We start from the raw sequence: 16,081 nt of genomic DNA, 5'->3' as shown, positions 1-16,081 counted from the left end.
ACACAAACAACCGTTCGGCTGTAAAGGTAGGCGTATACCTTTTCTCTTTATTTTCTACATGATGGAAAAGTAATTAGCAACGCTCTGCCGGAAATAGAGAGGAGCTTTTGCGTGAGGCAAAAATAGTTCAAAGCAGTTGTAAATAAAAAATCGATATGATGCTATATCCCAAATCCGATCAGACCGAGCATGCGACCAGGGATTATGTTTTTCCTTTGACATTCTCCTAGATTGGTCTGGGGATTTGTTAATCCTAGCAATAAATTTTCATTAGCAGCTCACACTTGGTCCGAATATCGACCCCGTTCTAAACTGGGTGCGTTCCACCAGACGGCCACCTCATCATAATCCTCCATTCACATCATTTAACACAAATTGTTTTGACATTTTTGAAACATTTTATTTTGTTTTTAACACACTATTACATCGCTCTTGCTATAAAGACATTGATCTTTTCATTTGTATGTTCGGGTCATCTATTGATCTGCATTTATTCATTTATTTACATTTTCAATCATTATTGTTCAGTTTCGTCATCTTTTAATTATTTTTTTTTTTATTTTTCATGTACTTGCTGGATCTTCCAATTCGTATATAAATGTCTCATTTTATTTTTATTTAAATTAACGTGTTTACGACTTCGGCCGAATGTTTGTGTATATAAATTAATTCATTTATTTTATGCTCGTTTATTTCCATTTGTTGATTTACAGGGTTATCCAAATCAGTTTCAAAACATTGATATCCACCGCATGATTTTCAACACATAACAAAGAGCTGTCAAATTCAATCCAGGTTGAGACATGTTGAAAATCATGCTGTGGTTTTTAAAAATTATTATGATGGAAATTTTACGTCAGATAGATGTGGAACAACATTTTGCATGCGTATAACAACAATGTTTACATTCGAAAGTGACTTGGAAAACTCTGTATTGATGTAATTCTTTAGTTATCTTTGTCATCTATTCAACTGCAGTTTTTATTTTTCTATTTCTCAATCATGAGACTAAATAATTACAATTCAGACAAAGTTATTTATCAATTTTGTCGTTTAGATTCGTTCTAAGTCCTCTAAAACAGTGTTCTCCAATCTGTAGTCCGTGGCGTTCATAGAAAAAAAATCCGTGAAATAATTGATTTTTTAAAGAACAGCTTGTTACAACACATATCGTGCAATTTTTATGATTAATCAAAATTACACTTTCAACAGACATCTCTAGAATAAGATTTAAACATATTTTTTATCAAAAAATTTTAAAATAAGCCTGAAAATTATAAGCCCTCAATAGCTGTGAGTCGAGGCAAATATATTTTTAAAGTCAAGTTGTCCGATATCCTAAAAAGATTGGAGAGCACTGTTCTAAAACATACTAAAACCAACATAAGAAATCGATTATTATAGAAATGCCCCTCAATTTGCCACACAAACTGTTGTTGTGCGAAAACATTTCAAAACAATAGACCACTTTCACGAAAAATCGGGTAAGATCTCGACATTATCTTGTAAAATCGTTGTCTCAAACATTTTGTATTTCGACACAGATCTATGAAGTGAATATATCATCGTAGAATAGCAAATATTTTATTGAAATCACATCAATATGATTCATCCCTTTTGTATATTTTTAATCCAATCATTATACTTATTTTTAATTAATCCCTATAACATCGCCATTGACCTACGAAGCTCCACGTGTCTGTGTCCTTTTCAACACAACAACACAAAACCTACAGATGTAACGGATTTGCCAAGCAAAGTCACCTTCACCTTTGACAGTTTATTGGCTCTTTATCGAAAAGGGTTGTCAAGGGACAGGTTTCACCCTCATTACGAATAAACGATCGAAAATCATGTTGCCAAATGTCAACGTCCTTGTAGGCCTTATGTTGAATCCTTTCCCAAGAAAGCTAATGTTTTCTTACGGTCTTTCAGCCTAACCTCACAGTACTAAAAGCCTGCTGAATTCTTCATAGTCAGTACTTCTAAGAAACCGTATGGCAAAATGGATGCTTCAATTGGTCTCCCGAGATTTATGTACAACCTTATTGCTAGGAATATCATTTTGTCTGGTGGGACGTTTGTGTTTGCAATTCCACGATAAAAATTCGTCCCACCAACTAAGTGTGTAATCCTTTCTGTTTGTTCGGCTTTCGCTACCCCAGATGTGGAGTTTTATTGCAGAAAAAGAGTCTTTCTGAAACTGATTCTTTATTTTTTTAAGATGGATTTCTTATAGGTAAATAGTCAATGTGTAACTCATCACTCATTATAATGTATCCAAAATATCATTTATAAAAATATAATCAAACTTTTTCAGCATATTATGTAGAAAAAGATGAGAGAAAACAAAAATGCCTTCCTACATGCGTACCATGAGTGCATGTTTACGCAACCTCGTACGACATCCAAATAATTGACTTCATACGAGCAGGGTATCACATCTGCTCTAAGGACCAACTACCACTCAACTGTATTACCACAAATACTGACCGACCATCTCTTCTTCTCGTTTCCCCACAACACGGAGACAAGGGCAACAGGCAACATCTTGAAATTGGCAGTTATCAAGATTCACGTCACTATCATTTACCCTCTCATCTGACCCGGTCCTTCACGTACCATCCGTGTCAGTGTTTGGTCACATATTTTCCCTGATTGTTTTCAGGGTAGTCTGCGCACACACGCACACAAAAACCGATCAGAACCACTTCGATAGAAGGGCTCAAGGCGTGGGGCTCTATCCGTAAGCCAGACGATCGCCAGCAAAGTGATGATGCTCGCGTAATAACAAAATCGACTCCGATTGGAAAGGATATTGGGTCATACGTGCTCTACATACACCTCTACTATCCTTACCAGCTTGAGCTTTTGGGGGCTTACCACCAATATTTCACCAGTGTTGTTTTGGTTTTTTTCTTGCGACTCTTTCTCCCCAAATTCATAGTGCTAACGCTAGCTCACGGTTAGTGTTGCAGAATCATCACCATGAACCTCGAACTGCACCACTAACTCCTGCCCTCTTTCCCCCAGCGTCATGTGTGTGTGTGTACGTTGAAATTGAGGCCAACGTCGAAAGGGCATGATGCATCCTGTGAGAGTACCATGTCAATGGCCTCGACTTCATTCTACTGTTTTGCTATTCAAGAACCGTGCCGATGGTTCGACTGTCGAGCGACGGCACAACAGTTATCGTTCCCCTTTTCGCACAAATGTGTTTTGAGTGAAGATACACATTAAGATTACGCCAAGAATCGGATCAGGCCAATTTGATGCCAGCAAAGAAGGAAAAGGAATACACGGCGCGCTTTATTGTTATGATTATCACTAACGAGCATCGTTTCGAAATCAAATACAGCATTCACGCAAGACTCTGCTGATTGATGATAAACACAACGTCAATCTTTAACCACTGTGGCAACGTTATTGCGTGAATCATAAATGCAAATTTGTTACTAACTTCGCCACTTCAAACGCTTCAGTAATGTTTTCTATTTCATCTTTTGCATCAAATTGAACTCATTACTGAAAGGCCTTTCTTACTTTTCTTTTCCAATTACAGATATACAACCTTCATCGTTCGGATTATTAGTAGCAATACGAAGAAGAGTATTTGCGGTCGTTTTTGCACCATGTGCTCTTTTCTCGACACGTGTTTTCCATTCTCAACTACTATCTCTCGAAACAACGAAACCTGATACACGAGTGGTGCGTGCATAAATGTGTTCAGTCCAAACGCAACACTTTCATCTACAAGTGTGTTCATAAAAATTGGAATAACCCACGTGAAACAGCGACGATCGACCTCGTGGCAATATCGAAGGTGACTTCAAAATCTTGTCTACACTCGGTGAGGTGCTCGTATATGGTTCATAAAATACATTCCAGAGGGCAGTAAAAAAAAGAACACCCATTCGTCGGCCGCCATTCAAGAACAGTATCCACTCGAGAGCGAGTCAGCGTTGCACAGCGTTTGGCTTCTCGCAAAACTTTCGGAAAACATACAGATACATCGTACGAAAATAAATCAAATTACGGTAACGATGCCGACACCGCTGGACAGTGGACGGCTTGCGGTCGGTTCAACAAGTGGCTCGACCTTAGCGTCGGATCGAGCGTGAAGAGGGTAAGTGTTTTTCTTTTCCCACCTTTTTCCCTCATTCTGTCGTTTGGTAACCTCCCGTGTAACCCGTGTAAGGTCCTCCCCTATTGATTTTAAACCGAATTTCCGTAGCCGAGTATGATGAGTGTTTGGATTTGAACCGCTTGGTAGAGAGGTTGGACGATTTTATTTATTTGCCAATGAAACCCCCTATCTCGAACTCGTAGCGCTTGTTTAAAAAAAAGACAGAAACATAATAATTGCTGATTGGATCCTTCACTACAAAGAATAAAGTAAAAGAGAGATAAAAAAGCAACCAACATAAAGTGCGTACTTCGGCTATATGTTTAATGAACTATATTCTAAAAAACCATAACATAACTTCCAACTCAATTCTAATTTAATTCAATTTTAATAATGTTAGCAAACGTTCTCCCATTGTACATGCAATATAATACAAATGTGCATGGAGGCTTTTTAAGTCCTGCTGTAATCATTATTCCAAATGATGGGAAGGAATTTTGATAACCACAAAGCAACTCAAATCACCTCCCTTAAGGGTTCATCCAACAAAAACCTTTCCTGGGAAAGGACGTGGCCAAACGTCTCCACGCTAATTTCAAAACGATTGCAATAGTAAAAATAATCATTCCATCGTTCAGAACCATCAATCCCCGCAGGGAGTCGAAACGAGGAGCAGTGGGAGCGTATTTTATTGCGCCCTGCTAAAACCTCATTCCCCCATTCCCACGCCCCGGATCCGTGGTGATCTCCTTTAATTTATGTTTATTTTGGCATCGGTTGAACGAGATGCACCAACAAGGGGCCTCGTACCCAAACACGTCCATCTCGTAACGGTGCCAAGATCGAAAATTGCTTTTAATGAATCATAACGAAAGGTTTACGGATTATTTGCGCCGATCCCGCACGCCCTCGTTTTTATTCCGAATTACGACTTGTTTGCAAGTATTTTGCGTAAACAAATCGCAACATCTTTTATTACCAGCGCACAATCACAACCAAGCCAATGATGCGTGTCCTATCCTTGCTTTCATGATTTCTAGCCTGCAAACCATTGTGCCAATAATGGACGATGATGATAATGTGCGCTCGTAAACGGACTCGGAAGTGGTTGGTGTCTATTCTTTAGCGGAAAAGGAGTGTTTTACGCCAATCATTTACTTGATTTCTATTTACACGAACGAAGTAAAAGTATGTAAACAATGAGCAGCGAAATGTAGGTCATACTCTGCCTGTGCATGTTGCAATGGACGGCGTTTGATGCGCACAAAGATGAACAAAACCTGCCTTGCATCAATCGTTGCAATAGTGGTAGAATAAACACTGAGAAGCTGCCTGGGAATCTTCATTGCTTACTTTTGCTCGACTGAAGTGTATTATGATTTATCTAACAATTTACTGCCGTGAACTCGTGAGAGTGGTTAGTACAAACTTCATCTAACTCAACCAAAGCTTCCAAAATGGCAATGGTTCGCCACGCTCCTTGCTTGGCAGAAATTACCCAATCCCGGATTTTTGCCGCCTTTTAACGAGCACGAGTACGGTTCTGTGCTACGTCGCGAGCAGTAAAGCGCGTAGTGATAATGAAATGGATCATTTTTCACGCTTACGCTTTTTTTCTCTTTTTGACCCAATCCCATTTCATTCACACTCCAATTTTGCCATGCTTTGGGCGCAGAGGCGCCATTCTTTAGCGTGGTTGTTTGTGTGGGAAGGCCGGACACACTTTCCATACTTTATGTTGTGCGATGAGAAGAAACGAAAGTTTGTTGTTATGAAAAGCTGAAAATGATCATGCCGGGAAACTAAGTTGGACCTGGGCGGTTGTTTCCGTAGCGAATCGTTGTGGGATTTTTAAACAAAAGGTCAAGATGTTTGCTCTAGGTATCAGTGTTAGAAAGAAAACAACAAAAAAAGCTACTACAAGTAAATGTTAGTGTAAGCAAGTGATTGACAAAATGGCATCATATTTCGAGCAAAACCATTCTTCAGGCGTATTTCTCAAACATTTCCAAAATGCTTCCAAGTAGTATGAAGTAACGTTTTCAGCCAAACTCGGGGAATTGAGCGTGTGACGTCGATAACAGGCGATACAGAAACTTTTTTTCATTTGAAATACAATCGTAAATAAAATTAAAATATTCATCGTACGGTCGTAAATTTTGTTCAATATTTTATTCAATTACATTTTTGGGGTTTAAAATTACATCTTAAATTCATGAGAACAGATCAACATGAAAGTATGATTCGACACTGCAGTCATTGGAGAAATATTTGCAACATTGACTCAGCTTGTATTACGGCCAATTGTTTAATTAAAAATAAAAATGGTATTATTGCACTTATATAATTTCCATGTTTAATTTTCCTTCAATAACTTCCTTTTACAACAACAAAATATATTTTAATTTAACAAAATGAAATGATTATTTCCTTTCACTTTTTCCTATACCCTACATCAAGTAGCAACGTTCTCGGCCAGCCGCTCGCTCAATGCCACGACCACGCTGCTAACAACCGAATGTGACATGTGGTCCACGGACGTCAGCAAGCAAAGCAGAAAACATGAAATGCGATCCTTTTTAAAAAGGGTTTTTTTATGAAAATGATAATGAAGGCATGGCAATCGTTTCACATCCGTTTTACTGTTAGTTGCTCGTTGGCTCCACTACGTGTTCGTCGTTCGTCCTTTGCCGCTTCGAAGCTCGCTTATGAATATGAATGAAGCTCGCCATTCCCCTTTTCTCGGATACACGTCCGCGGATTTATCCACTGTAAGACGATTTTGCCAAGAAACACCACCATCGCAGCATCCAAAGTCTGAAAGATCTTTCCCTGCTAGCTTCGTACGTTTGTCGTGTTCGGGCGTACGGATTACACACACACACACACACACACACACATAGTCATAAGCGTGCGTTGACAGTGACACTGGATTTTCCGGTTTCACCATACATGCGCACACAAAGTTTGGATAACAAAAACACTCACAGCAATCCCACGTTTACATTCCACGTTCCCACGTGACGGAGGTGAAGGGGGTTGAGTTTGAATAATAAAAACTATGTAAATGGAACCACCGGAACGAATGCGATCAGATCAATGAAAGATGGTAAACCCTATTTTGCAGTTTCAAATGTGCAATGCCGCAAGCGTTGACCGTGATCAATGCATACCGCGAATTCGGTTACACTTGGCTGTGCAAATGTATAGTTGTGCTGCACATCAATAGTATCTACTGAGTTATATTTCAAACATACCTCATAGATAGATAAAAACAAAACCTAACAGCTGATAACGCTGGACGTTTCCTGAAAAAGTTGTTTCTACTAAATTGACATTTACATATTTCCCGTGTTCGGTAACATACAACATACAGACTAAACATAATTGATTTCCCTTTTCCAAGCCCCATGCAAACGGGGCTTCTGTCAGGGGTTTTACATAATTTTCTATTACTTTTACCGAAAAACATGCCGTAGAAAAACTCAATTTCGTAAGATGCTTTTTTGGCCCCATTTGTCACGTACCAAACGCCCATTTCAAACGCCGTGGGCTCGCACGGCACCAATCCATTGGCCCCAATCACATTATGCTTTTCTTGCGATGGTTAATTTGCATAGATCCTATAAATTATGGTACGCGAGACGCAACCATTACCGTTCGCCCTGCGGTTGGTTCCGTTTCGATTTCATTAGATTTAACAAGATCAGCGTTGTAATATCCTGCTGCAAGGGTGTTCGCTTTCCACGTCCGGCCGTTGTTTTATGAGCCATCGGAAACTGCGATACACACAAAACACACACACACACACATACACACACACACACACACACCTTGCAACACTTCCGTACTTTAAACAAGAAGTAAGGCGCAGAGATTAAAACGCATCTAATACTGATTCATCACGCGCTGTTATTCCTCAGCAATAGCATACAACCCGAACGAGTAAACGACCCAAAAGCAATCAAGCTTTTAATGTAAATGAAAACGTTGACCGTTGACATAGCAAAGAAAAGCCCCCGGGGGCCTGTGAGTGCCAGTAAACCAGTACGACTGCTCCCCATCCCTGGCCACCTGGCTCGGGAGAACAATTTATCAAATATTTGCGCAAAGGTACAACAAGGAACGACGGATCACCCGGTACCAAACACCACACAAGTGTGTCGTTATGTTTGCTGATGTGTGTGTGTGCGTATGTGTTGTTTTAAAGACGTAAGCAAAGAAACTGCTTTCAGTTGGTAGCCACATCAAGCGTTGGAAAGGGATGAAAACTTTCGTAATGTTCCACAGCCTGTATGTTATCTTACGTATTAGGGAAAAACTGGGCGCAACGGGGTGAATGGAGATTAAAAGTTGTAATTACTAAGCCATAGTCATATCACTTTCATGATGAATGTAAACCGGGATAGAGGTCACAAATGTAAAGCGAAGAACACATAGACAGAAAGAGAGAGCAAGAATGGACTACTCATATACTCAGACAGCATACACATATACAGCTCGGCATTATACAGCTCGGGTTTGGAAAGAGTGTATTATTTGTACTTTAAGCTTACATTATTTCCATGAGCTGTATGGCCTTGGAAACCTGCTAAGCTCGATACGGTTATCATTTCACTGCCTGGAGGACTCTTGTATGACCATTTTAAAATAATTTATATAGGTAACTGAAAATTGTCACTCGTTTTATTTAATCGCTATAACTAAATTCATAGAAATTAACAATAATTATAGTGATGCAAGGTTCGAGTCTCTCAAAGGATTTAACGTCTTCCAACATTAAAACATATAGATAATTAGAGAAACAGTTAATGGAAGGTTTAACGATACAAGTCAATTATTGTAAATAGAGTTTGAAAGTGGGCGGTTTAAATAATTTCAACACGCCATACAAAACCATTAATCTAGTCCAGTGGTTGTCAACCTTTTTGCAGCTTCTCACCCGTTGTAGAGAGCATGTAGGATTTTAGTCGGAGGTTCGATCAGACACGGTTAGTTAATATATAATTAAATATATTTGCTGAAGCAAACATATTTGCTGAAGAAATGTAAAAGACTATTCCAATTGTTGTTGAAAAGTTTATGAATAAAATATAATTGATTTCTTACATAAAAAGTAAACAAATTACTTTGTAAAACTCAAGGTAAAAATTTATAATTCGTTTCGTACAGAAAAAAACTAAATAAATCAATTTTGTAATTTATCTGTTTGTAGACACAATAAACGAAATCCAAAATGACATAACGCAAGTGTTAATTGAGTTTGAAAAATACTAGCCAGATGATGAATATTGTTCCACTGGCAGTGACTGTCACAGAATTTTCTAAATTTAAATGAATCTTTGACTCGAATATTGAGGTATTCATATAGAGCTTATCATTAGACTGCTACCATTAAGTCAACATTTCATAGCACACGACAAGGCTTTTACTACCGTAAAGAAGCGCTATCAATACAAACAAATAACTTCTAAAATTTAGCTCATTTATCATTTACTTCGTCTACCGAGGTGTAGGTTTTTCGAAACTTCATGTGAAATCAAACTATAGTTTTAAGGATATTATTCCAAACAAATTTCTTGCACGACACTCTAAGCAACCAGTATTGTTCTATTGTTAAACCTCTAAACACGTTATCAAGCTAAATAAATAAAAGTCTCATTATTTTACTTCCTTTCACAACAAAGGCTATTCGCTAAAAGTAACACAAGAGAGTTAACTGTCATGGAAGGTTTTCAATTTATTCATCACATCAGACCAGAATCGAGCGGCTATGGTATTATACTTATTTCTATTATATATGTACCATATATCCCACCACCACCATCTCCAAGAATGTCATGACGTGAGCGTTTGTCTATGACGCATGCTGTACAACTTTTATGACGAATTGCAGAATTGCGGATGGTGATGGGATGTGCCAACTGGAGGCGATGAAATATACCGACAATAACTCGGCAGAAAATCTCTCCTCAGCGGCATCAGAGATACTTCACTTCGCTCACAAACCGTAAAAAAAATCCTTCTTGCTTGCCTTGAACCCACTGTTGATTGATTTTATATGTTGAAGATTTTTCATCACCTTCAACCATAAAAAAAGGTGCGTGCACACGTACGAGACCTCGCACCTCAATCCTTTATTTCAACAAAAAGCAAAACGGTGCCTGAAGCTCACACTTGAGAACCATCGTGAACGGCAAGTTGGACAGCAAAAAGGTGGAGAAAAAATGAATTTTCATGTGCTTGCATAAAATGTTTCTCCTTAGAAGTTGGCATCCAACCAGGCCCATGGCATCTACAACGAGATATTGAAGAAATATCAGCCGCGACCGCGAATATAAGGGGCGTGCGTATTGTAACATCGCAACAGTAAGAACATGAGGTAAAGTTTGCAGTTCTCTCTGCCGTTGTTTCAATCTATTACCCCCTCCTCTTCCAGTCTAAAAAAGCTCCCCGAGGGATGTTGGTTTTGGTTGGAAATTGATAGGGATCAGCAGTGAAACGGCCCGGAAATGAATGAATCGTTTTGCGTTTAGTTTATTTGCGTAAACTTTACAAACTGCCACTGGCTGTTGGGCTGTGCGCCGCGCTCATTCAACTGAACATTTGATTCCATTTTCCAAGTTTTTAATAATTTCACTAGCCGGTACTACGTGAAATGCTCCCGGAGAAAAACAAGAATATGCTACGCGTGCCATTACGATAAGAATTTTGATGATTTAAAATTAATGTTAACCTGTACTACACAAGTGACTTTATAATGTGTTGCTTTAAACTAAGGAAACGTTGTGCCTGTAAAGAAGGCTTTTAAGAGTATTTCAAACATATGACATATATCTTAATGTTTGTAAATATTAAAACAGGCATCACTTAATTTTGTTACGAAGAATACATATTAATTGCTGGGGATCCTTGTGCATTTGAACCCAAACTGTACCTGATATTGACACGTGTATTTATGAAAAATTACACGAAACCACCACTGTTAAAAGATCATACGCACACAATCGCTGTATTTTTCTCTGTTTTGCTGTATCAGCGCAAAACAGGCGTGTAGGATGTGAAAAATAAATAAAAACCCTACAAAGGCACCTTTTTACCCTGGACCACAAAGTTATCCTCGTTCAATCTCCAAAAACGATTACGCTGTCTGACATTTTATCAGTTTCGAAAAAGTTCTCATCTTCGACCACCACTCCTCCGCACATAATTCGGCATGTTACTGCGTTAAACTAAGGCATTTGGACATCTGGCGGAAATAATATTTCATGCCTTATTTAGCGGAAAAATCGGCGTCCTGGAAGTTGAGCTTTCTTCGATTCGATGTCCGTTTTGAGCAACAATTCATTAAAAAAATAAGCATTGTTGTTTTATTTTTATTGAGCTTTTTATCGTTTACATTTTACAAAACAGTGGCTTCCGGTAGCAAAAATCACTTCTGCTGGGGAAATTCAGACGACAAAACTTCGTAAATCAGACGATGATCATTTGGTATAGATTTCATCATCTTATTTGCTGTTTTTTTGGTGCCTCCTGATTCGAGTAGTTCTACAGTGGCACATACAGTGGCCAGCAGAATAAAGTGGCCACTACTTACAATTTTACATTTTTTACATTTTTTCCGTGAAAAATGAAGTTATTGTACTGCTTTATTTTTTGAAACATTGTTCGTGATATGCTTAAGAATGCGCAGTACCATAGCATGACAAAAATGAAAAGTTTGCTTAAAGAAAAAAAATTTTTTTCTAAAATTGATCAAAGTCACTGTGCCAAAATAAAGTGTCCGCTTTATTCATTCTACAAAAAATATTTTTCTGAACAAATATAACAGCAAACTTATAATTTATACGCGTTCCTCTCGCATTCTTTACATGTTCGAGGATCTTTGCCATAATTTATTTTGTTTTTTATCTGCACATATTTGGCATTGGTTCTTCCTAAGAGTATTTCAGAGCTTTAACATATTTTGTTTTTCTTAATCACGTCATTTTCACTATATTTGCATTAAAATTTGCATACTAAATCTCGATTGAATAAAGATTAAGAATAACTGGGAGCCATTAAAAAAAATTATTCGATTTGATTGATAAATTCCTTGAGACGTCTTGAACTTGAGTCGTCTTCCTGTTCGGAAAAAATGTAAAAAGTGTAAAATTGTAAGTAGTGGCCACTTTATTCTGCCGGCCACTGTATGTGTCTGATCAAAATTCTGGTGAACTTGTTTTATTACTCAGTCAAAACGTTTGCTCGGGTAAAAATATTGATGTGCATAACGACTCACTGTAATGACTCACAGTGAATGAGTTATTACTCGATACGGAGATTAAACTCTTCAAGAGTGAGTTCAAGATTTAACTCAACCGTCTAACTCATTCACTGTGAGTTAAATCACGCTAAATTAAAAACATTGCAAAATAATTCTTAGCGTATCTTTTCACGTTTCCTAATGTTTGAACTATTATTTGAACTTAATTTGAACTATTTTTCTACCACGAAAAATGATAAATAAATCGATTATTAGTTTTATTATGTTAAGTTTATAATATCGTACTCCATCCAAACGGAATTCTAGCAACAACAACAGAACAAATCATCAACTAAGCCCATCGTGCTAAAACAATCAACATCGAAATAGATTTCCTCCAATCAAGATATCATTTTCCAGCTAGCTGTAAAATGTTCACATGTACTGAAATCATCGAACGATATTGATAAAACACACAGATTCACACACACACAGGACACCGTGTGTCGATTCGATAAAAATCTGATTGTAATCGGCTCAGCATCTCAGTGCCTCGCAGTGCCTCGCAGTGATTGGAAACAGCGATCAAATGCACGCTTTTCGAACACAGAAAAAACCAAAGATAAACGACAAAACGCGAGCGTACGGAATGGAATTAAAACAAACTCAACTACAATGCTAATCTTATCGTAGCTTCACAGTTGTGGCCAAATCCCTAGCTCAGCAGGAACGAAACGTTCGCCATCAGCCGGGCGATTGATGAGATAAATTGCGGGAATTGTCATTCCAGTTGGATTACCATTTTTTCATTCATCCGTCAACGATTGCATCGGAGGCGAACCATATCCATCCAATCAATGTCCTTGCAATGGAGAAGAATTTGCTCCTCATTCGTTATTTTGCTTCTTTTTTTACCTTTTTGTTACTCATTTGCTATGTTCGGCGCTAGTCAAAAAACGAAAATTCATCATGTTAAGAAAGTACAATGAATTTTTATCTGTCTGATTTGATGTGGAGTTGGAAAAAATCCAACCATCCACAATTGCATTCAGTAGAGTACGGTTCAACAATTGGCAACCACTCACCACATTGGTCAAACAAATGGAGATCCTGATTTAGGCGATACACTGCCAACCCACAATGATAGTTTTCGGCCGTATCGTGCAGATTTTGTCAGATAGACATCTATTGTTCCGCTAAACGTTCCGCCAGCATAGCACGGTATGATAATCCAACTTTTTAGCAAAAGCCTTCCGTAAGCCACCAACGAAAACCACACAAAACTAAGCCGGATGATCAATGACAACGATACGTGCTGAGCGTAGTAGCTGGCCATTTCCAAGGAATGTTTGCTGCGCCAGTTTGTACTCTCACATAACATCTGTCACCGTTTGACCATGGCCATTCCGACGAGCTGTTCTCAATCCAGCATTCCATTCATGCTCCTTTGCCATGCTGGGATATCAGATTTTACAATACGAAACTTTATCGATCTGGGCAGGACAACGGTGCCAGCAATGCAGCTATTCGGGAAGGTTGTATCCCGAGCCGAAAGCTTCACTAATTAAAGTGATAAAATTTTGAGTACCTCCCTCAGCTTTATAATGTGTGTGGAAAAAGTGCGGTGAGAGGGACAGCGGGACGTGGGTAGTTGATTCGAGGCATGCTCACTGTGTGCCCTTTTTCATGTCGAGTGGCTCTCTTTTATGATGAGCATGCAAGCAGATGATTACGATAGTGGAATAATTAACACAAAACGTTTTATGGTTCCACCACCCCCCCAACAAGTAGCTTCAGCAGTGGCCACATTGCTACGGAAAGCTATCGGGTAAATTAGTTTTGCTTTGTGTGTGTGGGGATACCCGATTTTGTGCCATACTTTGTATGGTAAATTTTTGTGCCATACTTTGTATGGTCCTAGCTGTGCTGGGAGCGTAAATTATGTTTGCACAGTTTCGAGACAGCTGGAGTTATAATTTTGTTTGCAGCACGCTAGATATAGAGAGAAAAAGAAAGACGGGTACAAAAGAAATGGTAACGTAAAAACGCGGAGACTACTGAATATTTTTGCTGTCCTCTTTAACATTTGATTCTTTAGTTTTTATTTTGTACACCAAATTATTTTACCCCATTCAGTGTTTTGCCCAAGTCTATCTCGGAGAAGGGGATCGCTTTTGTAGTGATTTGCCCGAGTGAACTCGAGCTGATTTTTTTCCATTTTTGTTGCGTTCTTCGTCGCGCGGCGTTGTGGAACAGTTGTGTGATGACTCACGAGCGATTACGATATGGTTGATGTTATTGTCTGCACTGAAATTCTTAAAAACAATTTTATTCAAGACATGTTAACTGCAGACGTGATGCGATAAACTTACTAAAATCGCAACACTGCTGAAAGCATGCAATCCATAAGTCTTGAAAAAACCAATACTTGAATGATTTATTGTCACTTCAAGCAATATCACTTTCAAGCATGTTTTAATATACCATATAATACCAAGAATATCGACATCAACCATTTTTTAGCATTCGTTAAGTGTAGTTCTTCAAAATGTCAGATGAAAACTGTTGACAATTTTTTTATCCATTTTTGCAAAATCACGAGATTGTCAAAGGGTTAAATATCTCCCAAGCACACGTTAAAACATTGACAAGCAAAATCTGATCATAATTGACCATTTTGTAACACCTCATTTTTTTTCTTTTTTTATGTTTTCTTGACTGTATGAATTTTTTACTAGATAGACAAAAAACTCATAAAAATTTAACTCTGTAATGCAAGGATCAATTTGTTTTTGTATTATGTATTTTGCGGTAACTCCTATGCGTCTTCGTCTTAATTCAAACCTACTCTACTTGACCTCAAAACATCAACTTGAAACAAATATATTAGTCTCTAATCGTATAATCATCGAAAACGCAGAAATTGTGGCCCTGTACAGACTTACTAAGTCTACGGCTTTATAGTAACGAAGGTGCTAATTAATTATACCAACAAGTTGTTTCCTCAATAGAGCTTCTTCTCCTTCTAAAGAGTTGCAATCAACTGCAGTTTCCCCAAGCCTGCGTTATCGACTTATTTGTTTGATTATTTATCGATTTTCCCGAGTGAGAATCGAGCAGTGGTTTTGTTCTCCGTTTCGATTTATTCATCGCGAGAGGAGAAGAAGATTAAACAATTAAAATGACACTTTTTTCACTTCATCTTTACAATACCTTTTTCCGGGTATTCTCTGTAATCTCATTTTTTTTTTTTGTTTTTTTTTTCTTCAATTTTTATTTTGTGCATGTGAAATGTATTGTATTTATCATTCACAGCGGCGAAAGCCGCAATGCAGTTTTAGCGCCAGATAAGTAAGTAAGAAAGTAAGCATTCTGTATCAATAAAAAATCATTTAACACACGACTCATTTGATTCGCTGTGAGTGAATTGTAACCCGTGGTAACGAGCTAATTCGTAATACTGCTAAACAGACTCTACGTGATGGTTTGATTTAACACTTCTTCTTTTTTTCATGACGACCTATGCGACCATGCTGGTTCTTATAAGCTTCCGAGACCACGCTGCCAGATAACCTTGTCGTAAGTCCTTATTAGTGGGACCGTCTTATACCACTCAGGAATCGATTCCGTCCTGGCTTTGTAGGAGCCGACTAGATTATCGACTAGACCTCGATTCATTTAATTCGCTACGATTATTTAACTTCTACATT

General features: G+C 38.2%; 1 protein-coding gene across 6 annotated transcripts in view; it reads left to right on the top strand.

The window, feature by feature from the left end:
- Positions 1–16,081, top strand: part of LOC120957267 (probable G-protein coupled receptor 158) — a 66,021-nt gene that overhangs the window by 9,294 nt on the left and 40,646 nt on the right. For all 6 annotated transcript variants that reach the window (XM_040379379.2, XM_040379376.2, XM_040379375.2 and 3 more), the window contains exon 3: positions 3,563–4,126. The gene's annotated coding sequence lies outside the window, so the exon portion shown is untranslated. The remainder of the gene's footprint in view (positions 1–3,562; positions 4,127–16,081) is intronic.

Source organism: Anopheles coluzzii, chromosome 3 (assembly GCF_943734685.1).
Source record: "Anopheles coluzzii chromosome 3, AcolN3, whole genome shotgun sequence".
NCBI classification, from domain to species: domain Eukaryota; kingdom Metazoa; phylum Arthropoda; class Insecta; order Diptera; family Culicidae; genus Anopheles; species Anopheles coluzzii.
Note: the sequence above shows the minus strand (reverse complement) of the source record. Positions and strands in the feature narration are given on the sequence as shown.